The 26,179-nt window shown below is 40.4% G+C and overlaps 1 long non-coding RNA gene across 1 annotated transcript in view; it reads right to left on the bottom strand.

Annotated features, from left to right (window-relative positions):
- The window catches only part of LOC149091945 (uncharacterized), a 30,572-nt gene extending 7,222 nt beyond the window's left edge, over positions 1-23,350 (bottom strand). Inside the window, exon 1 of the long non-coding RNA XR_016196496.1 lies at positions 22,783-23,350. This is a non-coding gene — a long non-coding RNA (uncharacterized LOC149091945). The remainder of the gene's footprint in view (positions 1-22,782) is intronic.
- Between the last annotated feature and the right edge of the window lie 2,829 nt (positions 23,351-26,179).

Genomic DNA, 26,179 nt, shown 5'->3' with positions numbered 1-26,179 from the left:
AGTTTTTAGATTTCTCCTCTTGCCGTTTGGCCGGAGACAAAGACGTAACCAGGCTGACCGCAATTAAGGCGCAATGTGCAGGTGAGTGGATAGTGAGCGGGGTCGGGGCGTGGCCGGGCAGTGCGGTTATGAGAGAAAGAGAATGGAGACTGGTTTTTGCTGCCTTGGTGAGCAGCCACAAAGGCAGCACTCGACTGAACTCCTCCTGCCGCCTAGCGCCTCCTGTCTCCTGCCTCCCGCCACCCCGTTCTGTGCCCACTTGTCGTCTCTATTTCCACTCTATGACAGTTTGGCGAACATTCAGTCCAAGAAAATTTAGCGTGAGCCAAAAAAATTTAGCAACATTTTGGCTTTTTGTTTTTTGCTGCCTGCTCGAGGATAACTGTGCGAATGGGAGACAGAATGAAGGGATTGTCAGAGCTTCGTGGAAAAGTTTTTAAGTTTTCACAGTATGACATCTGTCAAACTCTTTTATGACTGAATTCCAAGAAGCGGAAGGCACGACTAAAGGCATCAAATAAATCCAAAAGACATTCACAACTTACTAGCTTATAAAGATGCACGGAAGCATAGACATGAATAAGATTTATCCATTCGAGAATATTTTTAAATATTTACAAGCTACACATACGCGCTTGCCGACATCTTTTAAATGTGTGGAAATATCTGATATTTCCGCTTGGCTTAATGTGACCTCCTTTTGAGTTTTGTGCTTGAGTTACCAATTTTAAGAGACGAAATGCAAAAGCATATTTAATCTTTGTGCAAGAAAGTGTTTGCCCGGAATGATTAACTCACTGACTTCTACTCAAGCTAAACTTTGGTTGCACCTTGACACAGGCTTCATACAGAGGTTCTCCTTCGTTTTATATTTTTATTACTCGACTTCTCAGACTGAAATCATTAAAGCAATGAAATCTGTATATATGGTAAGTTTTGTGGCCATTCGATGGGTCTGATATTTCCATCCAACGGAAAGAAATGACGTGGTGATATATATTTTTTTAATGTACTGATATAATATATTAAAGATTGACTGCGTAATAGCAGCTCGACTTCAAATTGGATTGCAGTCAACATGAAACTATAATTTATGAGTAAAAATAACATTGTTTCAAATATTTATTACGAATCAACGAGGAGCTCTTTACAATTCCTCACAAACTGATGCATTATTCGAAACATTTTGCGAATTACTGTTATTATCGTTTACCGCCTGTATACTTAATTATGTAAATACAACTCAGATAGTCGACATTTCAGACCGTTGCAATCTGGCAAAAAATATTCCACGTAACGAGTCTCTATATAAACACATTTGTTTCGCATTGCCAGCAATCGAGCATGTATTTATAGGAGAATATGTATGAAAACGAGAATCAATTAACATTATTCGAGTTAAAAATTCAATTGGCATTTGTTTCATGCTGAGCTGTTTATTATTTTAAATGAAATATTTCAGGTGCGATATGTGGCTCGCCTCTCACGTCTCTGAGCGAACATTATTTATTTCACAATGTTTATTGTTAAAGTAACAGCTGGCCTTAAATATTTACGACCCCATTGAGAAGGATCTTTTAATTTATTTGCATACAACTAAAGAGGGAGAGCCACGAAGCCATGGTCAAATAATTAAATTTATCTATGTATATGTAATTGTATGACAGCGAACAGAAATGTCGGCCTGAAATTCGCTGGAAGTATTGTGTGAGCCCTGTCAGCAGTTGGCCTCCTTTGCATTCTGCTGCAGTCTATGATTAGGGTGCAATTAAAAATGCGAAGTGTGCCGGAAAATCGCATTGGCAGTCGTCTAAGTCGGGCATTAATAATGGGGCTGTCGACTTTGCGTCAAAAGAGACCAAGTGGGCCTATCGAACGAGGTTATTGACATGCCGCAATCCACAACTGTTGATGCCGCGATTCGTGTTTGGCTCTTGCCTAGAGAGCGCCAGGCGAGTGTCCCTCGGTCCACGCCCACGCGACTCAAGTGCCTTTGCTGCATTTAATGGCCAACATCAATTTCGGTGCGGCTATCAAAGCTTAACTAGCCATATCCATATCGAGCGCCGGACAGGATAAACAATCGAGCAGCCAGACGACAGCTCGTCCTTGTCCAATGAGCGGAAGCTCGAAATCATGGATGGATGAAAATCATGGATGAATAGTTACAAAAAAAGAAGAAGGCGAAAAAGAAAACCGAACGAATAAATAAAAGGCAGCGGCTGACAGAAGGCAGACACCCCAGAGACAAAAGCGAATTGCTATACGATTTTTGTGTTTATCTCCCCATTGCTATCTCTCTCTCTCTCTCTCGCGCACTATTTTCTGTCTCTGTTGTGCTATAAAACATGTTAAAAGGAACAACAATCAATTGGTTAAATCTGCACAGATTCTGCCGTGTAGAAGGAGCCTTAAGTGAGCTGTGCACACGTATACCCTGCATGCCGAATGGAACAGGGTTGGCCAGTTTAACACATGTCGCACTTTTAGCGTTATGCATTTGAAGAGGCGCCCAAATGCGTCTTCCCTTATCATGGCAGCTGCCAGGACCGGGACCAGGACCAGGACCAGGGCTAGGGCACAGAGAGCACAGAGAATCCGATGACAACTGTCAACGGCTAGTTGAGGCCTTCACCCACAATGCACGCCATGTTGAGCCCGTATATTTGCATGATGGGCCAGTAATTTTTGCTTGCTTCTGAGAACCCTCAACACTTTTGACCTTGCACTCAAAACTTTTGCTGGAAGTGTCATAAAAAAGGAAACCCGCTGCTGCTGCTGCTACTCTCGGTTCACAATTGGCAAATATTTATACTTTAATTGCCGATGCAATCTAGATCTCATCTGCCAGGCATATACATATGTATGTATGTAGATGCTCTCTCATATGGTTTGTCAATACCCACTGCCGAAATTTTGGAGCAATCTAAAGAAACCTTCAATTATGGCTCCTGCACAAAGGACTCGCCGATTGTGTGGCTCTCCCACATCTCGGGGTATCCATTGTGCTGATGACACTTATCAAAGCTATAGGAATTTTCAAATAATCTATGTAGATACACATGTATGTGAGGCCGTTGATTGCACAGTGTCGCAAGGCGCGCATATCCCGCTGAGGCCGCCTCTACTCTCTTTAATCAAAGAACATAGAATATAAAGCACGAGCACTACAATTGATTGAGCACATGTTGGCTGGGCTCAATTAGGCGCATGGGAGATGATTTGGTGGCATTTTCTAGCTAGCTTGAACCACTGTCTTTTGAGTGTCTTTATGGAGTAAGAATGCGTATGTGTGTGTGTGTGTGTGTATCTGTAAGTGTTGTTAGTGTGTTTGTACAGTTGGTTGAGCATCTGCTGGTTTCAAAAGGGCATAAGAACTCTCACCCACACACACACACACACACACACACACACACACACACATAGATGGGGCTTCTCCATCTACGAACTGTCATAAACTAGGATTATGTTGCATAAGCTCAGGCGTTCTATTGTTGTTGCTGCTGTTATTGTTGGTATGCGACTATGCCTGTGTGCGTGCATGTGTTTGTGCGTGCGTGTTTGTGTGTTTGTGTGTTTGTATGCCCATTGAATTTTAAAACATTTTGTTGTTTGGGCATTCGGGGCTTCGTTGGCGCAAGTTGTCGATAATTACTTTTTGGTTGGTCCTTGTGGGTGGGCGGCTGGTTCAGTCGTAATTGATGCGTGTGCGACATTTGTGTGGACCAACTGAGTTTGCGATGCCGTTGCTGATACTCTTTTATTGTTATTGCATAATGCCAGTCATACGTTCTCGAATGGCTTTATCTGCCGAAGCGTCAATGCTTGCACAGCAGCCAATTAAACTTGCGCCCGAGCAAGGCCAACCTTAGACTTTAGATTTTGCAATGGAAAGGCCGCCCCCGCTCTGCCAACTAAATCAAATTTCACACACACTAAGGCCGTGTAATAATCAATGGCCAGGACAATGGGGCCACTCGAAAGTACTGGGTAATAGTTTGACTTGCTGCTTCATTAAATTTAATTTATAAACTTGCCATAAGCACTAAATCATTGGGTGGCATTTGGAAGACTCTGGCCACGGAGCGACAGCAGCGCCAGCTCCAGCTCCAGCTCCAAAGCCAGCGACTTGGATGCGACAAAAGAAATTGCATAAAATGGCGTCCAGTGGCCAAAATGGCGGGCCATAAACATCATTTGCTGTGGCGCTAGCTGCTCTTGCTGCTGTTCTTGGCCATAATTTGCAAAATAAAAGGAATTCTTGCGCCGCAGCAGCCGCAGCCGCAGCCGCAGCACAGCAAATGCCCAAATAGGACAATAAAAAAGGCAAATTATAAGAAAACACAATAAAGAACAGCTAAGCTTGAAGTGCCGCAAATTGAATACTCTTAAAGACATGTTTTCCTTAATGGCCCATTGCCTCCATGTGAGACTTTAAATGCTAAGCAAGATGAATGTTAATTTCACTACAAAGAACTGGGATCAGACCATGTATTTCACCTGCTGAGCTATTAATGGCTTCATATAAGCTGAATAGGTTCTACAAAACCGATAACAGTATATAACAAATGCAATATATATGTATTCATTTCATCTACATATGTATATATCGTTGCCTTGTTGCTCTTCTTCAGTCAAGCTCTAGAAGAGTCCTTCGTATCCTAAACAACAAACAATAAAGTTTTGCCTAGCTTATTTATGTGTGTTAAAAGCAGACTGACAAGACGGGACTTAAATTCAATTTAACCTAACAATAGTAATGTACATCTCTAAAGGAGACTGAAAGCTTGTTCACTATATCGGGGAATGTTTTTTGAGCTGCCCCAATATTTACATTATTTTGATTAAACTTAGTAAAAGCTCTTCTCACATACAATATCTTTAGTTTAAAAATATTAATTCAATGATCAATTTACAATACAAATTTCATCATCAATACATATATTATTGTATTTTAGCTAGATTCATTTTAAACTTTTCAATTCATTTTATTGAATTAAATGTGGACATAGTTTCTCGACTTCCTTAACTTATAATCAAGACATTTTCAAAACTGAACTTGGGCACATTAGCCACATAGCTCCTCCCTTAAATAATGTACATGTCCGCTCTACTGTCTCCTCCAGCTCACTGAACAGAGCTTTTATTTATGAATAGGGTTCTCTGACAGGCTTCCGTGCAACTGTCGAATTATAGCAATGAAAATTACTTTGTGGTAAAGTGGACAGTAAGTCAGTAAGACAGACCTATGTATTTATTAAGTGCTAGCTGTGTTTGCGTTTACAGTTTTGTAAAATATTAATGAAGCTCACAAGTACGTGCAAATTTTACAGCTTGGAAATATATTTATCAAGCAACCCGCATTATAACGAATATCTAATTTACTTTTTGAAGGGATTATTTCTTTTATTTTTATTATTATTATTATTTCAAGGGTTAGAGATAATATGGAATCGAAACAAATTTATAGAAAAAGAACTGAATACAGAGACATTTGGCTATTAAATTTGTTTTTGATGCTTCACTTAGTTCTAAGTTGATAATATTTGACTAATTTTCATAGATATATGTAATTGGTAATGGAGCGAACTTTAACACCTGCTAAAAACTTTGTAATATAGAAAAAATAATATAAATAATGAAATCGCTATGGTGCAAGCGGACATGCCACAAACTGAACACATTTCCTTACACAAGCTGCTAGAGTATTGAGATGAAAACTATAACGAAAATCAAAGCACTGCTTGACACACACACACACACACACACACATCAACATACTAAAGAGAAAATACAAACGAAAAAGCGAAAGTATGCAGCTTATTGTTGTTGCTGTTGTTGTTGTTGTTGCTGTAGATGTCGGTCGCCATTTTGTTAGCTGCCTTTTTGCGAAAGGCATTTCCGTTTTGGGTCTCAAATGTATGCCATGCGTATGTGTGTGAGTATGCGTATGTGTGTAATGGATTCCGTCAGAGAGTCTTGGAGTCCGGATGAAATTTCTATGGTACACGCCCACTTGAGAAGCCGCCCACACCTGCTTTTGACGCGAGTGAGTCGCGTGATCTTTATGCGTGCTGACTTTTGACTTACTCTTTGGCCGACTATGTGCGAATGTATTTGTATGCTTACACTCAACTGTATGTGTGTGTGTGTGTGTGTGTGTCAACAAGACCTTTTAATTAAGTTACTGCAATGCGGCTTGGCTGGCGACAACTGGGCTGCCAAGATTAAGTTGCAAGTTTCCTATTTAAGCAGCGTAGCCAAAATCTGACGCAGAACTTGGCACACACACACACATACACGCATGTACATGGCTAAGGGCACATTCCTGCTATATGCTGTTAGCCAGCAACGTGTTTGCCGCTGCATAGTTTTGAGCGCTTGCCAAAATGCAGCGCGGCCATCGCATGTGAAAATAATAAACGAAAACTGGGCAAACTTTTATCGCATGTGCAGCTGTGTGGGCCGATCACACCCTGCCCTCACCTACCCTTGCCCTGTCCAGACTGTGGGTAGCTGCGTTTTTGCATGTTAATGTAAGCATTGCTCACAACTGCAGCGTGTAGGTGTCCTATCTGTAAGCTGCTTCGCCTACTCGCCTCTCGCCTCTTCGTGTCTCTGATTCAGTTTCTCTCGTGCTTCCCCACTCTCTCTCACTCTCTCTCTCTCTCTGTCTGTCTTTTAAGCCATTTGCCTTTCACGTTGGCCCCCAGAGCGCCGAGGCAATTATTTGAACTGTGCTTAAACTTTCGCATTGCCAGCGAGTCGAGAATATGAGCATCGAACACTTTGTGTGTTGTCTAAAATAAGCATGAGCTTAGAAGCTGACGTGGCCGAAACTAAAATTTTAAGCCAACTAGCTTTCAAATGAGTGCAACTAAATTTGCAAGCTTTTGAAATTCTATTTTAGTCATTAAAATTCGAAACATTCGCTAATTCCCAACTACGAACATACTATTCTACTGGATTATGCAGCGGGTGAGGTCACTCCAAATCTACCTAACAAATTCAGTTATTCGAAAACTAAAAAAAATTATAGTTTTATTGCATTATATATAATTATTTACAGATTAGTAGGAAATCATTTGGCTTACAGCTAATATTATATTAGTTGCCAATTGAATAGGAATCATTTGGATTATGTCAATGTCGGAGTGGCCGCGATAAGCGATGCACTGCTATAAGCGATAATAATCGCAGCGATCTTCGAAGCGATGACATGACAGAGTGGAAGCTACCCGCAAAAAGAGAAACATGGCGAGCATTCAAATTGTAGCCATTGCACTTCTACTAACCAACGGTTGTTTAAGCTCAGCTCGCAACAAATACACACGTACCAGAAAAGCTTTATCATGCGACAAAGCGAGAAAGTGATTCAGGAATGCTTTCTCGCAACTCACTTAACTTTTCGCCTTGGCTATCTTCTCGCTCCGCGTGCGCTCTTACATGTTTTAAGCAATTGTCGCTCAATATTGTCTATCGCATCGCTTATCGCGGCCACGCTGACATCAGCCTTAGTTGGATATAATGTAGCGTAATATTAGTTACTTGAATTCCACGGAAGTTATGCTGAATAAGTTAATAGGAACATACATATTGGTATCTTTTGTATGGATATTTTCTTCTCCATGTTATATATCTGGTATTATTTAAAATGGTAGCCCAGGTTCCACAACCTAAACAGCCACGCTTGACTGTTTTATAAACTTAAAAGACGACTGTCAAGCCGATCCCAAAGTTTTCACCTTAGCTCAATGTAGTGCCAGAATGCGTTTCACTTTTGCAAAGAACTTTGAAAGTGATTTGCGAATAAACTAAATATATATTAGTTGCAAATATCTAAAGTGAAAAGTCATGGTTTTCATGACTTGGATTATTTTCGCAATAAACAATGTGACGACAATTTAAATTCGATTTAGATTTCCTTTTGATTACCAGCTGGTCAATTTATAATATACGATTTGAACTGATATTTGTTCTTAAATATCAACGAATATCAGTGAATACAAAGAATATATAAAACTTAATTGCGTCTCTATTAATTTAACAGAAAATTGAAATGTATAAATAAAACACGTGAGACAACCTCTGAGATTGATGCTACTACAAGTGTCAAATAATTCTGTAACTAATAAACATATGCTAATACATATATGTATGTAAACAAATAATATAATATAATATATAGTATGATAATATAGTGAAAATTTTTATTTATTCATTTAATGTTGATTGCATATTGGCATAATACTATTTCTTTATTAAGTGGAATATTGATTTCGACTTAAGATTGAGCTTCAGATAGTTCTAAAGCATCAATTAATCTGATATATATAACTCGATTTTGTTTTCTTCGTATACATATAAAAGTGATTTCGCATATCCTATAAAAAGGACCAATACCAATGACATACAAATGGACGTCGCAATGTCGAAATGGCAGCTGTAATTGTTATTACAACAGCCATTAGCATTACGGTCACTGAAAGTTTGCTTATTCGGATGCATTGGGGCAGGCAGCTGGCAAGGGTGTGAGCATCAATTTCATCCAAATGGGGCTAGAAATGCACACCGGAAGTGCCACAGAGGAGAGAAGACGATGCTCTGACAGTCGTGGACACAAGTAGGCGGCTCGGCTGCATTTTGGCAGTGGCGCCATCTAGCGACATTCGTGTGAATTATGTTAAGTGGCTGGGCCGTCGCCTGCAGGCGCCATCAGACGCGTTAGTATGCGTATGTGTGTGTATGTGTATAGGTGTGTGAGTGTGTGTCTAAAATTTATTTACTTGCTGGAATGAACGGCGAAAAATGCGCCTGAAAGTAGACAGCGGCAGATGACAAAGCCGCTTGACCTTAGGCACAAGAGCCTCCAGCCACTTGAGCCGGCGGACGTGAGTGTATGTGGGTGGGTGTCTGTATATACATGAAGAACTTTTGTACATATAAAATTCGTAAAAGTGACACTGTGAACAGCGAGCAGCGAGCAGCGAGCAGCGAGCAGAAAACACAAAGCCCAGAGCTCGTGCTCATAATGGTGGCTCGCCTGTGCTGGGCGGGCGACGCGTCGCTTTGCCGTTTGGGGCGTGTGTCCTTTTTCGCAAGAGCAGCAGTTTTCAGTGCTGTGCGCGGAGCTGTTGACAAAGTTCGCCTCAAGGCAAACAAGAGCCGCTGTCTCAGTTTCAAGGCAGCCGGCGAGCGACTGCCGCTAGTTGACTACATAAAAATGAAATTACACAAGAAATTAAATTAGCGCAAATAAGTGCGCAAAACATTTTTGGCAATAAAAACTGAGACATTGTTGTGACACTTGAGCAGACAAACAGGCGCGACGCGAGGCCAGTGAGCCAGCGAGTCAGCGGGACAGCGGGACAGCATAAAAAGCAAACAGTTGCTCTACCAAGACAATAAATTAAATTCAAACAAGCGTCACTCGTCAATGGCAACAGTCACAGGCGAAGGCGCTGCTTGGACTCGAGCCCGGACTACTCAAGTGGCTGCACTCAGACCCCAAAGCCCCCAAAGTGCACTCGTGCTAAACAGACAGGCAGACAGACAGACAGAAGTGCTGGGCCTCGACCCGTGCAACCGTAACGCATAAACAGTGCACTATTTCCATGAGCCAGCTAAAGATATCCTGTATTTATTTATAGCCATATAAAGAGAGACAATTTTATTTTGGGAGCTCAGAGCTAGAACAATACGAGACTCATTAAAACGGAAGCTGCGAGAGACAGTTTTCTCTCTCTCTCTCTCACACACACACAACTCTCTCTCTCTCTATCTCTTAGTTCATTTAATATTTATAAGCTGAAAATTGATTGTTTTTGTTTTTTCTCTTCATTCTGTTTTGTCCCTTGTGCTTTGGGGCAATTATTTGCAGTGCCAAAAACAGGATATCCCACCGCAATATCAGCAGTCCCCGAATAAGTGATTGTTCGCCCAAGTCGGGGCGGCGGGTGGGGATGGCAGATTAGATGGCATCTGGGCCAGGAGATTTGTTGCGTTTGGCTCCAATCCAAAAGAAAATATCATTCAAATCGAGCTGATTTCGTTTTTATTTGCCCGAGCTCACCTAAGCGAGGACTGCCATGAGTACGAATGGCAATTAATTTGACTAATTGCAATTTAGTTTTCATCCAAGTCGAGCCATTTGTCACATCGTCATTATGTAACAACTCGTATTTGGTTGCAGCCAAATGTGTTTTCTATCTGCATAATGTGCGCTCCCTTGAGAAATGATGGCAATAAAATTTGGCAAATTGATTTCAGTGGCTATTTCTGGTAGAAGTTGCCAGAGTTCAGGCCATCATAGCGTATCCAAGCACACAGACACTGTTAGACACATGGCTTCTGGCAGATTCAGCTGAAAACTTTTTGCGTTGCGACAGTCAATTGAAAATGCAATTTAAATGCTCTCGCAATTGCAACTGGCACTGACAACGATTATGGCAGCAGCAGTAGCAGCAGGAGAAGGAGCAGCAGCAGCAGCAGCAGGGGCAGAAGTGGCCGTAGGTGGGGCTATGATTTAGTGCGGCACGAATCGAACGATACACATTCATGGTTTATGCATCCATGTTATTTACTTAGATGCCCAACACGCCCCGCCCACAAGGCACATTTTGGCACATATATTGATTCCGGGCAGCTAACGTCTGCATATAGTAGTTGATTCTCCATTTAGGAACATTCTGTCGCATGTTTGCAAAACAATTTAACAAAAATTGACACAACTCGTCCCTGGGGCTTACAGCTTGACTTTCGAGGCCCCAATGGGGGCTCAAGTGGAACTGACACTGGAACTGGTTACGCCCACACGTCTGGGGACAAGACTCGAGAGCGCTGTGGCAAATTGTATTTGCCTGCAAATTGTTATACAAGCTCGTCGTAAAAAACATGATAAAATGTCGCACGAAATTTTCACACTTAAAAAGATTTGTAGTCAGCAGCAGCAGCGGCAGCAGCAGCGGCAGCCGGAAAGAGCGAAGCTAAAAAAGCATTTGCAAACACACAAACTATTAAATAAAATGCTTTAAAACAATTGTGCGTGAGGATTTATATGCTAAGTGCCTGAAAAAAAAAAATTGTGAAATTTACAGAGCTAAAAAAATTCACATTTTATGGGTCTTGGCTGCGGACAAACTATGCAGAGCAAAAAAAATGTCAGAGAATAGAATAAATCGAGATATTTATACTTTTATTAATAAACATAAATTTAAGGCGGCAGCTACATACATGTGAATATAATAGAATCATAGACTGAATTAGAGAAATTGTGCAGCAGTTTGAGAATTTAAAATGCAACTTTCCCATGATATAAATTGTATTTAATTTATTTCTGTTTAGAATAAAGAAGGTAGCAGGACACTAGACTGTAAAAGTAAATAAAAAGTTAACAATTTAAATTGTTTATTCATAAAATAACCAGACGTGTCTACTCTTTAATCAACTTGAGTTGACTTTAATTTGTTAGCATTTAATGGAACCTCTTTTTATTTAAAGCTTTTAAATATAATGGTAACTTTACAGAGTTAGGTTTGCATAAAAAGTCATCATAAAAATGTTAATGCTCAATTGGTTAAATTTGATGTGCTCCATTAAAAAAGACTTCATATATTTGTTTAAAGATTTTGAGGAGATCTTGAGGCGCGAGCCATAGGAGACCCCCAATAAATATCTTAAAATATATGTACTTCTTGGGCTATGGACCACGTATCCTTCTTTCTCATCTATATGTATTAAGTCATTGATTGTATCAACAACACTGTCAATCAACACTGGAAGGGAAGGTCCTTTCATATTAATATGCAAGATTTTTATAAAAGAGACTTTACGCCGTATAAACCCTATAAGCCTATAGCAGTTGCTGAAAACTGTTTAACTAAGGCAACGCGGTTAACAACAATAAGTGTATACCAGTAAAATATGAATATATTCATATTATGAGAGAGAAACTCTACCTATATACTTACATATACATATGTAGATATTATGTATATCGCGCCAACAGGGATTGTTGATTCTGCGTTGCATTAATTCTAAAAACTAAGCTTTAAGCTCAATTCACGCTTGAATAATACAATTTGAAAGAATTTAAGCATTTCGAGTGTAACATTAGAGGGATTTTGAATTGATTAAAATTCTTGGGATAACCCGCATTGCTTCAACATTGCTTCGCACGCTCTACAAACACAATTCGCCTCTCACATCGCTCGAATGGCATTCAAATTCGTTGCCACCATTGAAATACACATTGAATTAATTAAATTAGCAAAAGCAACAGGCAGAGCTTATCAAAAATCCAATACTGTCAGTCAGCCAGCCATCCCGTCAGTCTGTCAGTCTGTCCGCTCGTCCGTCAGTCTATCAGTCTGTCAGTCTGGGTGTCAGTGAATCGGTGCTGTCTCTGCTGCTGCTCGCGCATAACGCCAACAGCATCAAACTAAGTTCAGGCCACAGCCCTCCAAGCATAAACATAATCCAATGAAGGTTCAATACATGCTCTCGATACAGTTTTATCCAGCACGAGGACAGGTTCCGAGCTCCCAATAAATATGGGATGCCACTGAGCCACGAAAATAATGCGCTGTGTCCATATTTCGAAGCGGTGAGAGAGCTCTGATAAATTGAAACTGAAACAAAATGTAAGCGAGTTGTGTTCTATTGAATGTTGGTAGCAAAATCGAATAGCATCGGCACTCAAAAAGTGTTGCCTACATTCCAGCGCGTAGACGAGGGGCCTGGGTAACGGGCAACAGGCAACGGGCAACGGCGCACAGGGCGTATGCGCAATCAATCATGAGCGAATTCAATTTCGACAACGCGCAGAGGCCTCACTGTGCGTGAGAGTATGTGAATTAGTGTGTGTGAGTGCTTTGGTTTCTCTGTGTGAGACTGTGTGTGGCTTGTTGAGCTGGTCAGAGACGTAGCAGGAAGTTCACTCAACGTCAGGCAATTGCGTTTCGCCCTTGGCTTCAGGCCATCTGCTTGGGCAGCCGAACAAGTCCTGGTCCTGGCATCGGCTTCTTCTCTGTCGGTATTTGCTACGCACTTAGCGCTCATTAAAATTGACAAATCATGCAGAAAATGTGTAAATAGCAATTAAAAACTCTTCGCACTCACATGGCGTATACGCAATGTTAATGACGCCGACCAAGGTCAGAGTAATCTAGATCTTGTCGAAAATCGAAAGAGTTGAAGCGGAAACTTCGAATATGCAAACGCAATAAACACAATTTGCTTACAATTTGCTTCATAAAGGAGATAGTGTGTGGTTGGGGTTTGGCTTTAATGATGAATTGACTTTAGGTATATGAAGTGAAGGATATGATTGGAAGCTGAATAACTGCATATATCTCCTGGGAGGCTCTGATTGATAGTTTTCTGGTAGTAAATTGGCTCAATATCCATATCACAAGAATTTTATCATTCAGCAATGAATTTCTCACACCTGTTACAGGGTATTCAGCCAACCTGAACTTTATTTTTATCTTTTATCTTTTGTTTGCCTATTTCGTAGCTTGGCTCCTGAGTTAGGCCACAATTTGTTTTACCCAGAGACTTGCCTGAAAATATTGGCATTCATTTTGGCCCATTTTGTTTCTTCTGTTTGCCTCCATCTTCGACGTGATTTTTTTTCCCCCATTTAACCTAAGAGCTTTTCATTGTATTACTCTTGCGCTGCTGCCTCTTACACTTATCGGAGCAGCAATTTAAATTTCTTTTGGAACGTTTTAAAACGCTTTAAGCTGCCTTCGGGGTACTTTACGCAAAGCCGACCAATTTGTGCGCCTTATTTAATACGATTGGGTTTTAATTACGGTTGTTTTACATACATACAGCAAAATATAAGACTGAACCGCATGATTGATTGCCAGCTACTTCGAGTATTTTGCGGTCGATGTCCGTAAGCAAAACCAAAGAGTCTCAAATTAAAGCCAATTATATAACGGACAGATTAACCCTTAAACAAATATATGTATACAATTATGTATGGTGTATATAAGTATAGATGCGTGGCTGCAACATTTAATGACCCGAATCGAGGCCCTGCCGCAGTAGCATAATTAAAATGCTCTTTTGGTATTACATAATATGGTGTTGCAGTTAAAACGGAGGCACCCGCTGTTATTGCCTAAATGTTTACCAAATGAGTCTCTAATTGCTTTCAGCTGTACAGAGTGTCGCGTTCATTGAGTTCATTTGGGGCATACAGCAAGGGCTGAGCACCAGCCATAGAATTAAAATAAGAATTCAATAAAGTTTTTTCCAAGTATTCCAACTGAAAATCTCGTACACTTTGTACGAAATGCACTCGTAGAAATATTAAATTGTGCTGTATATATTTTGTGGAATTTCATTTTTAAAACAAATGTAAAATTTAATGCTTTCAAAGCAACTGAAAATTAAATCCACTCAAGCAATTATTTTTAATGGAAAATTTAAGCTCAAATATTACAATGAATATTTTTCATGGCAATTTTCAAAGTAAAACATTTTCCAAGTATGGCAACTGAGAGTTGCATTCAAATTGTAGAACTGCAATCAGGTGAAATTAAAGCGAAAATATCATAACATATTGCATGTTGATGCATTTCCAATTAATTCGATTGGACTACAAAAACTCTTAAATAAATAAACAAATATCCTTGTAAGCTATTTTTACTAAAAAAAAAAAAGACGGCGCATATGCTTTGTATATTTTGCATATGTTATGCTCTTTTTTTCAGATAAAATCCTATTTTGTGAACATTAAATATATCGTTGAAAAGAAGAAAATTCTATTAAATTTAATATTTTATAAGATAAAAGCATTCATTTTCATTTGTAATAAATTTATTGTATATATATTTGTGAATACAAAAAATACAATTTTTAATATAAGTTCATATTCATATTAAATAATTATATTTTATTCATATATGTATATTTATGTATACATTGCTATGCAAACTAGCGAGAAATTTTATTTTATTTTATTACGCAAGAGAATATGTTTATTTAATTTTCAACTATAGTTATAAGTATTAATTTTAACATATTTTATTAAAAACATACCATCATTTCAAAATTTTAATCTCTTTTTATGTGAAGAGCTGACGTTCTTAGATTTTTCTTAGCTGTTAATGACTCGACATATTTAGGTTCAAAACGATTTACTTCACAACAAAAATGTAATTATAAGTTGATTAGCAGATAACTGGGCGACAGTAGCAAAAATCCTCACTTATTTATTGTAGATGAAATAGATCTCATATACATATGTATGTATATCATTGATGCTTCAAAATGGTATTGACCTTTACCATCAAATTCTTGATTAACTTATGAGCATTCTCAGCATTCAAGACGCTCCAGTAAGAGAGTCACTTATGCTCCTTACTCCGATTACCCACCGTGGGGGAGTATGTCATAATAATTTGAATATTTCTGCTTGAAAAGAAATTTAAATAAAAGGCGTCGTCGTGTTCGCAGTGATGGGCAGCTCAGCAAAATTCGTTATAGCTCAAACATGTGTTCTCAGCATAAATTTACATCTTTATCTCAAATTTCCAGCCCATTGTTCAGTGTAGTCCTAGCACTTCCATAGCTAGCTTTAACCTTTCAAGCAATCAGAGACTGTTCTATCTTATCCAGATTTTAGGCGCTTTTGCTATGCGCATCCCAACTGTCAGATATGACACGAACTATATTCATTTATAGATTGCAATTTCATTGTGATAATATTCAATTTCTTTGATGCTGTCTGCTTCGTCTACTTTAATTTTCTTGATGCCATTTTATTGGCGCTCCTCGCTTTATGGAGCACACAAATGGTGCTAGTCCTTCGCTGGAGCCCATCAGACGAGCTGGACTGTTTCACACCTATCCGGCAATTAATTTGGGGCAGGCACTTGAGTGGCGAATCGCTTTGGGCTGCTAACTGGCGGAGGCCGTAAAATCAATGCCACATGTTAAATATCGTGGGAAATACACACACACAAATGTAGCTGCTGCGACACGCACAGACTCACAGATTCACAGGCTGCCAAAAATTTGTTCAGCACAATACATAATGAACATTGTTGTTGCTGCTGCTGCTGCTGCTGCTGCTGCTGTTGCTGTTGCTGTTGCTGTTGTTGTTTTTGGGTCATAAAATGGCGAAATACTTGGGGCACACACAAAAGCCGTCGGCGATGACGAAAAGTCAACTTTGTTGTTGCTGCCGCTGCCAGCGCCAGCGCCAGCGCCATAAAGTATGCAATATTTATTTTGTACAAAACGTGTGCAAAGCATAACAACAGCAAGGGCCGAGGCGCGACTTAAGCATACCCTATATGAGCACTTGGCCAGGCTCCATCAGAGCGATAATGAAACTAACATAAATGTGGCATAGTCTGAAATTAGATGAGGCCAAAGCTGTAGTTAGTGAATATGTACATGGGAAAGGAGTGCGCTCTACCTTGCCCGGATACCCTTCCCGCCCCACGTGCATGGCACGACAACAATGTCGACTACAAAAGGGACTGCCATTAAAGGAGGAAAGCAAATGAGCGGCGATGAGTGCGCCTGAAGGATAAGTTGCACATAAATACAACAATTTGCCACTGTTTCAGCCTGAACGCATTTCTGATTACGGCCTTTTGGCTCTCGACTCCTGCCTTCTGCCTCCTGACTTCTGACTCCTCCGACGTAGTCAACACATTAATTGAAATATTTATGAGCTTTCCAGCTACACTCGCAAAAGAATAAATATCATCAGGTATGTAAGTCCGTTGTAAGCTGTGTGTGTTCCAAACAAAGAACGTCGTTTTTGTTTTTGCATTTGTTTTTTGCTCTTTGTTTTTGTTTTCATATCCGTGTGCATAGCGTGAAAGGAGTATATTGGCTTTCATTTGTCTTTAATATTTGGAGGCTGACACTTAAAGTAATCTTCTAGAAATCCGATGGATCACAAAAATTTGGAGACAAAGAGTGACAAAAATTAGATCCTCTGCATAATAGGTCAATCCGAAGAGTAATAGAGTAATAGAATAAGGGCGTGCCCTAAGCTACTTGGGCAAATTTTTGTTTACTTGAACCGTTCATTTCATACTATGCAAATATACACATTACTTAATGACAAGAAAACCTAATGAAGGAGTATTGTTCGCTTTAGAGTCGAATGAAATAGCATCCTAAAATGCAAAGGAACTGAACCAGGAGAATCAAACTCAGCTTCCAAGCGGAGTTTGTTATTCTAAACTAAATTCCTGTTTTATTTGACATCTGTTTTAAATGGATTCGAAAATGTTTTCCGACTCTAGATTTAGTTCTCGATGCAAACCTATAAATGATAATCACAGCAATGTTAAAAGCTATGCAATAAAATAAAAATATATTACAAAATAACTTTGTAAATTGAAGAATATACAAATTGAATATCCATTTGGCTTGACTGAGAATTTTCTTAGTAACATACATTTATATAACATCTACAATGTATTTTTGATATTATTAGTAAGCAGCTGATGCAGCTTAAAATGACATAGAATACATTATCCTGATTTGAAGATTATGCGAGCTTTTGCCTTGACTATCCAATTAGCAATCGAGTAAATATATAATGTCTATCATTGAGCAATTAAGCTCCACACTTGTTCATGCTTTGCTTGATCACTTGTTATTATGGCATTAAAGTTAAATGACTTCTCCTCCTCAAGGTACCAGACGCGCCGACTTAAAAATATCTTTGATTTCGATTTCATATAGACAATTTGAGTTAGCTGGTGCCTTGGCCTTGTGGGCGTGGCACTTAAGTTTATTAGATTTTCTGTATATTAGTGATGCTGGAAACTTGCACAGTATAAAACAAGCTTTTCCGGCCGTTAGGTTTTCCGCCATATGCATTGATGCATTGACCCATGGGAATGTCGAGCCCCATTCGCTGATGCTATTTTAATGAAGTCGGGCGCAATTTTGATGTTAATTAGCTGCGAGCCAACAAATATTTATAATAAATATTTTAAAATGACACGGCCGGGGCATTTATTTTGTTAATATTATATCATTTTGCTGCGCTATAATAATATTTTGCATTCCGAGCAGAGCAATTGTTTTTGTTTTTGTTTATCGGCACGACTCACAGGCGAATAGCGCTCTGATGTCTTTTGATGCGAATCGATAGTTCAAGCTCATTAAAACGTGTAAACAACAGCTGGAACATTAACAAAATTATAACCACGCACGATTCCATAATGCCCCAGAGCGAGAGTCACTGGAGTGTGGGCCAAAAAGCTGTGAGGTCATTGAGGCATGTAATTATTATACAAATCTTGGACTATTTAAACTATTTACTGTAATAGCGCTGACCATGACCATAACAAATCTATAAAATTTGATATAAAATGTATATATTACAATACATTTTATGTGGTTATAGACCTAAAGACAAACAAAAAGTCTCTGGTATAGTTAAATTGATGAAACTCTCTTATTCTTTTACATCCAATGTAAAATAGTTTGTATGCTTAGAAATATTCCGAACTCATAAAAAGATAAATGGAATATTATTATCTAGAAAGTCTCTTTTGCCATCTGAGAATATTTGTAAGGCTTCTTGCATACTGCATGAAGCTTCTTTGTTTACTTACATTAAATATAGTCAACAACGATCTATGCAAAGTGGCTTGACTTATAATTAATTGCAGCCAATGTTTTGTTATTGATGTGCAGAATATACACTTCATAATACCAGGTCTTCCATTTTCGAGAGGCACATCTGGTAATCTTTTTTTTTTTAATATTTACCTCAACAAATTCTATATAATTGCTCTTCGGATCAGCTCAAAAACGCCTTCAATAATTGATCATATTTTATTGGCCACATAGAGCAAAGGCCGCCAAGAATACCTTAAAAGTTCCAAGCGATTTCTCCTTCTAGCTCCGCGTTCTGCATGAACAAAACATATTAATGTTCATTTAACACAGAGTCGGATTGCTGTCCAAAAGATTAAGGAAGGTTGGTTTCAACGATATAGAAATATTTAATTCTGAAAGTTTCTCAGATTGTTACATACAAAAATACAGTAAAGAAATCACTCGAAACTTATTCTTATACCCAGTGCAAAATATTCGTATTCGCATTAACTTAGTTTAAATTGTCGAAAATTTTGAGCTTTCCATATATGCCATAATAAATCTTTATTTAGTATAGCGCTGCGAATTGACAATTATTGAGCAGTTATTGATGTCAATTAAGAGCGTTATGGCTAGCAGGGGGGTGGCGAGCGGGCGGTAGATTTTCACGCACTTTTTATGGGGCCTCCCAATACGATTTCCCATCGTTTGATTGCAATATTGCCATTTATCAATATCAACAGAGACACATAATTCAATTTGCACAGTGGGGTGGGCATGGGATACAGGTTAAATTCAATTGAGTCAATTGAATCACTGGCCGCCCAATCATAAATTCAAATGGGCCCAATTATGCAGAAGCGGAACACAGAATTCATGTTGCTGCAATTCGCCGCACGATGCTGACGTTGACATTGCCACATTGATTGATCTGGGGATCGCGAGCCGTGAGACACTGTGAGAGCCATCGTGAGACAGAGCGGCTGACCCTGCCCCCTTCTCGAGCGACCAACCCCCGATGGACCACTTGCGCGCGCTGATCGATAGCTTGATATATGCTTTTGCCATGTGCCGCTCGCTCTGGTGCCGCTGGATCAATTAAATTGAACCGTGTTTACGTCGAGCGAATGTGTATATATATACATATGTATATACATACATATATATAGATGAGAGAAGCAATGAGAGCTGCTCCGCGTGGGATATACCAACAGAGCAGCTGACGTGACTCGCTCACCCTCTCTCTTTCTCTGTCTATCTCTCTCTCTCTCTTTGTCTCTCTCTCTCCCTTTTTCGCTGAAAGAAAGTGCCGCGTAATTGATGCGTGCGTCGCGTGTTTTGCCTGTTTTGTATTGTGCGCTGCCCCCGAAGGTCGACGCGATGTCAATTGAGTGGTCAGTGGCCATCTGGCAGGTTGCTCCCGGCATAGGTGAAACCGCAGCAGCATCAACTAAATAAACTGACAAGTGCAGCGGGCAGCACTCGCCGCACTCGCAGCATTAAATTATGTTGGTCCAGTGGCAGAGGCAGCCCTAAGCGAATTCAAGGACATGGACGTGCTGATGCACGCAGCCCAAAAATAGCGTCAGCGACAAGCGCACAGAAGTATGCAATAGAAAACAGTGGTGCACCACCGCGCACCACTCGCACGCCCACTCAAATGAAATGCAATTTTAATTTCATTACACTGCATTTCCACATTCCACTAATTTGTTTTGGTTTCTGTTTTTAGTCCAGCCTCTCTCTCTCTCTCTCTCTCTCTCTGCCACTCTCTCTCTCTCACTCTCGCTTCTTCTCTCTGTCGCTCACTGTCTGTGCGATGGTTGAGATTTTTAGCGCAAACATTTTCAAAGTTATTTTAGTTTTCGCCTGTCTTCATCTGCGAGCCATTAAAATGCATTAGGCGTGCCAAAGTTGCATGAATGCTCCCGCACATGCCGCAGGGGCTTCACAGCCCAGCAGGAGGCGTACGCGCCGTGCGAATTGCATTAGGTAAAACACTTTGCAGCTAAGCTGCAAAACATTTAAACTCGCACTTTAAGCGTCTTAATTCAAACGAAAAGCACTTAGATCATTAATATTTTTGGATAAATCCGTTGGGAAAATGTTCAAACAGAGAATTTCCTTAAAACTCGTGTGAATATGTCAATGAATGTATGGCAGCTTTAAATTTATATTTGAGTAATATCAATATGTATGTATATGTAGATACACATCTATCATAACCATATCGACGACTGAAGAAGTGAATGGCAGAAGAAGAGAAAGATCGTCAGAGCTAAGTGGAAGCTGAGATAGTTAAGTTTGATTTTGAGCAAACAAAACATGTGAAAATAAAGTGAAGAAATAAATATACCAATGAATGTCGCAAAGCAAATTATGCAAACATGAACATGTCATTGACCACCAGGCCGCGTCAAATGGATGGCGCTAGAGTATTGAGGAATTTATGACCATTCGCAACATCAAAGCGATTGAGCATTGAGATAAGCGAAAAGCACTCGTCTCCTACTTGGAAAACTATGGCAATAAATCTAATATATTGGAAAAGAGAATTAGATAAAAGAGCTGGCTCTTCCCAGAACTCGCTCTTCAGCCTAGAGCTGGATCCCAATCATCTGAGTAAAATATGGTGTTGAGCCTTAAAACCTCTTTTGTTAACTTTTGGCTTATTGAGAAGGAATCTTGTTCATTATAAACGTCCACTTAAGTTAAACTGAGAGCTGAGATTCTGCTAGAAGCTCAATTGTCTATGCACTGCAGTTCACTACTGCTGGCTGCATTAGCCGCCTTGCAAGCCAACAGCATGTATAATAAAATATACATAAATTGCCCCAAGTGCATAATTTAATAATGGAAATAAACTCGGGGAGAAACTTGAGTCGATTTCGGATGCAGAGTAATGCAATTGGCAGCATTTAATGTGTGTTTCAGCAGCTTCATGCGTGCACTCTGGTATACAATTATGTTACTTGGAGATGATGCTGATCCAGGCTAATAAGGATAACTGCTTGCCACGAGGCGAGAAGCCTGCGTCGGTTGAGTGGCCAAGGCCTTCCAGACATTGTAATCGCAAAGCAAGCATTGAAATTAAATTTAACTACCGCGGCTCGGAGCTCGGGGCTTGGGGCTCGTCTCGGGGCTCGGCTCGGGGCCGGAACTCTCTCTAATAGTGCACATTAATTTTTAATTTTAATGGGGAAGCAGATGATTTCCTGGCACCGCGCGACTGCCCAGGTACAAAAAAGAAAGAAAATCGAAAGAATAAAAGAAAAACTGTGGGGAAAACGGGCGAAAATCGCGATTCTCGCACTTGGTAATTATGCGCTTATCCACTGTTGCCCCATTACCAACTGCCTGCTGCTAACTTACTCACCCTATCTCCCTCTCTTCCCTCTCGCTCTGGCTTGTAGCTGTCCGCGGGGCTAATTTCATTTAGCATGCAAATCGCGCAGTTTTCGCCATCTGCCGAGCCGAGCTAAAAAATGCGTTCGATTGAGGCGCATGAAAGGCAAAACAACAAAACAAAACGAAACGAAACGAGAGTCTAAAACAAAACTTGAAAATCTCATTAAAAGTTTTTGGCGTTTGGCATTTCTTGCCCAGATTCTCGACAAGGGCCCCGCAATTACGGGACATAATCACCCAAGGCTGCGACGCAGCCTATGCAAGTGCCTGCATGTCCTGTCGAGCTGTGTCGAGGATCTGCTGTGGCAACTGCTCGAGGGCTGCTCAGCGCCATTCATGCGTGTCCCAGAGCCTCGAAATTATCCTGCCTTTAATTGGCGGCCAGCAGCCGGCGAAAAAAGTCTCGTGCCGCACGCGACTCACCGGAGCCTGGGAACAACTACAACTCCAGACAGTATTCCAAATTGGGAATGAAAAGGAAAAGTCGAATAAATGTGAGTGTGTGCGTGTGAATGAAAGTCAACTGTGCTATTGAGACATCCACTGGCTGGGTGGCTCCGCATTGTTGTTGGACCCACATGCCCCTGACATTTATCGTGAATAGCTGCAACAACATCAGGAGCCAATGCCAAAGCTGTCTCTGTACCGCTTGATGATTGGCTGCTGCAGCTGCAGGGGAAATGTTTGTATTTGTTATCGTTGTTGTTGTTGTTGTTGTGTTTAAGGACATTCCAGTAAGATATTCATATGCAATGTGGTATATCGATGAGCCTCACTTACCTTAGCTGCTACATTTGTTGTTGTTGTTGCTGTTGTTGTTGCTGGTGTTGTTGCGCTAAGTCCCTGGCGAATGAAAAGCTCTCAACTTAATCTGAACATAAACAAAAACACGTTGCTTTGCATTGCTTATTGTTGTTATTTATCTAGTTGTTGTTGCCGTTGTTATTGTTGTTACAGCTTTTGCAATCGTTGTTATTTCGGTTATTGCAATCGCACATAGTTTGTAATTAGTATGCAAATAGCAAACGAGGGGAACTAGCGAATCGCTGCACAAATCACGCACTTTTTCGCACAGTGTATCGTGTCGTGGTTGTGTCGTGTATGTTGGATAAATCCTTTGGGCTGTCGTTTAGGACAATATTTCATTTAATTTTCACAAATTTATTTCCAATCTCATTTCTGTTGCAGCGCTTGGCACTCGGTGCGTTTCAGCTCGTATCGTGTCTAGCGTTTGCAGAGTCTGTCGCCCAACTGAGCTCGCGCTGGCCGCTGCCGAGCAGTCCAAGCCTACAAAATTGCAAACGGTAATAAGCACAAGTCTCTCTTTCTCTCTGTGTGCTTGTGTGTGTGTGTGTGTGTGTGTGTGTGTGCGTGCGTGTGAGCACGAAGGTTTGGTGGACAGAAACTGCACATGGCCTGAAGCAGCAGCAGCAGCAAAAACGAAGGGAAACCACGTGAACAGTCAGCGACGCCAGCGATAGCTACGCATCAGCTGAGCCAGACAGAGCGAGAGACAAGCAGATATGCAGACAGCGAGCTAGAGAGAGAAAGTGAGAGACTCACATGGATGCGCTCTCATAATGGCGCTCTCAAAGCTTTTTCGTGCTCTCATTGATTCTCTCATGCTCTGTGCCAGCCAAGCTGACGACGTTTGTCTGCGTGAGTCACCATCACCTGATGTGTGTGTGTACATGTGAATCCCTGTGTGTGTATGTGTGTTAGGCGTCACTTTTTGGTTGTTGTGCACTTTCATTGTTGTTGTTATCTTGCAAAAAGCCGGTTTAAAGTTGCCAGCGTTTTGTTGTGGAAGCTCACAAAGGAAAGAGAGAGTGAGCACGAACGCAAGCAAGAGGGTGAGTTTGAAAGGAGAGAACAAGAACGCAAGAAAGGGGCCCGTAAGCCACACAAAGGTGGCAGCTATAGCGGTCCTACAGGGTCCCTAATCGAAGGAATTGACGCTTAGGCAGTTGGGCTTATAAATGATAGATGAAAGGATAGACAGTTGATGGCTTAATATATGACTTTGGTTTGCGAAACAAAGGGTTTAATGAGGACAACACACTTTTTGCAAAACTTGTCGGAAATGACGCAGAGTAAATTGATTACAATATTACGAAAACTGAATTCTTAAATTATACAAATGAAGCTGAGAACAGTTAAAACGTTACTCAGGTTGCTCAATATATATACGATTTCTAAATTAATTTATTAAGTCCAGTGCAGTTATAAAGTTAAATAGATGTATAGGACCTACCCCATGAGCTGTTATATAAGTGCATGAAACGCTTCACTTCTGTACTTACCTATCTTAACTATTCGATACCAGCCGCTGTCTGTAGACTTCATGAGGCATCCTTAAGCCCACAGACACCGCGGCGTCTGCTCTCAGAGCGGCACATTGTTCTCTCTATTTCTATCTCTATCCCTTACTCTCACTTTTACTCTCACTCTCATCTCACCTCACATCTACATACTTTGCACATGTAAAAAGACGATATTCGGTAGTCAAAAAGACGCCAACGATGTCCTAACACACACAAACACACACATGCATATTCATAGATACGAAGCCGCTGCCCGCCCCATTTTTTGTGCTCAATGAAAAGCTCTCCGAGCTATAACGCCTAGCTTTCTGTAAAGCTTTCTCTGCAAACAGTGGAAAAATAAACTTAATACGAAATATACATATATGATGAATAATTCTAATTAATTTTTTCAATTTATATTTTTTACACTCATGTACATGTATATGTATGTTTCAAAATTTTAGCGACAATTATTTACAAAAAAACTCGCTCTAAGTCTAAATAAAAAGTAATAATAATTTGACATTCGAGTCTACCATATTTGCCCCACTGTGTACAGCCCAAGTTGGCTAAGGGAACAGGCGTGTGGTGAACGTGGAGCGCGGGCTGCCGACCCATTGGGCTGAAGGCCGTTGCAATAATTTTGCATTAGGAAAGGTTAGTTGTGGTTGTCTGTTGTTGTTGGCAGTGGTGCATAGCTGCTGCCCCAGTCGGAAATTTGTAGCAGGCCAAAGCTGCGCTGTGCTTTTACCGAGCTGTGGGCCAAGCGGCACAATAGACCTTGACAGCATCCCCGACCAAGTCGCGAATTGTTGCAACAGTAAAGTAAGAAAGAAAGAAAAGAAAAAACAAGTCGGCGTTACCGACTGCGGAATAACAATTCACACCCTATCAGTAATTTTGTAGCCAAGTTCACTTCTATTACTGAAGAAAATTCTGTTTTTCTCAATTTTCCATGCCCCTACTTGGCGTAGACACTTCACTTTTGGCCTGCAAATTGCCAGGCTTTTTTTCGATATACCACGACCCTAAAGAGGCGTAAAAATTATATTTTGGTCATCGACAGAAGAGGTTACGAGTAACTAAACTATCCAAATTTGCTTCTAGCTCTTATAGTCTAGGAGATAAAAACTTTTGCGGTTTGCCACCCGCCCTGGTAGCGGACATACTTATATCTTGGGTGGTCAGCCCTAGTATATATAAAAAATTTGAGGTCTCTAGCGTAGACATATTATTTTCTCATTAATCTTTATAGAATCATAACATTAGCTCGCGGGCAAAATTTAACATTTTAGCTTTAAGACTCTAGGCGCTACAGTTTTATCCGATTTACCACGCTCGCGATCTAGCATATCGGAAAATGTATTTTCCGGACGGACAGCAAGACGGTCATTGCACAAAACCAATATACTCATTTCACTTTCGTGAATGAGCATAAACAAGAAAATATATAAGTGAAGCCGTCGCACTTTTTTTGTTTGCTCACTTGTCGCGGTAGCAACCAAGGGGATGGAGCATGAGCAGAGGAAGGGGTAGAGCGTCAGTTGTCACTCAGTTGTCCCTCTGCCCCGGCAGCTTTCACTTTCAATGTGCAGGGCTCTAGCTGTATAATTGCCGCTTCTTGAACGGCAGTTTTGATTGTTGTCTGTGCTGCAGCTCGTGCAGTTGCATTAAAAATTGATTAGCAGAGCCTTGCAGGAGGGACTTTTAAGTTTTTCGCGTAATTGAGAAAGTTTTAGGGTTGCTGTCTGGTGACTCAAGCAAACAACAAGAGGAAGGACTACAGTGAAATTCTGAATCTTTTATAAAGTTGCTCGAAACAAATGAAGCATATATTCTGACAGCTCATATTAAAAAATTAAATGAATGGC

The sequence above is a fragment of the Drosophila navojoa genome, chromosome 3 (genome assembly GCF_054131105.1).
Source record: "Drosophila navojoa isolate 15081-1374.11 chromosome 3, UAZ_NAV_1.0, whole genome shotgun sequence".
Classification (NCBI taxonomy): domain Eukaryota; kingdom Metazoa; phylum Arthropoda; class Insecta; order Diptera; family Drosophilidae; genus Drosophila; species Drosophila navojoa.
This window is presented reverse-complemented; position numbering and strand designations above follow the sequence as displayed.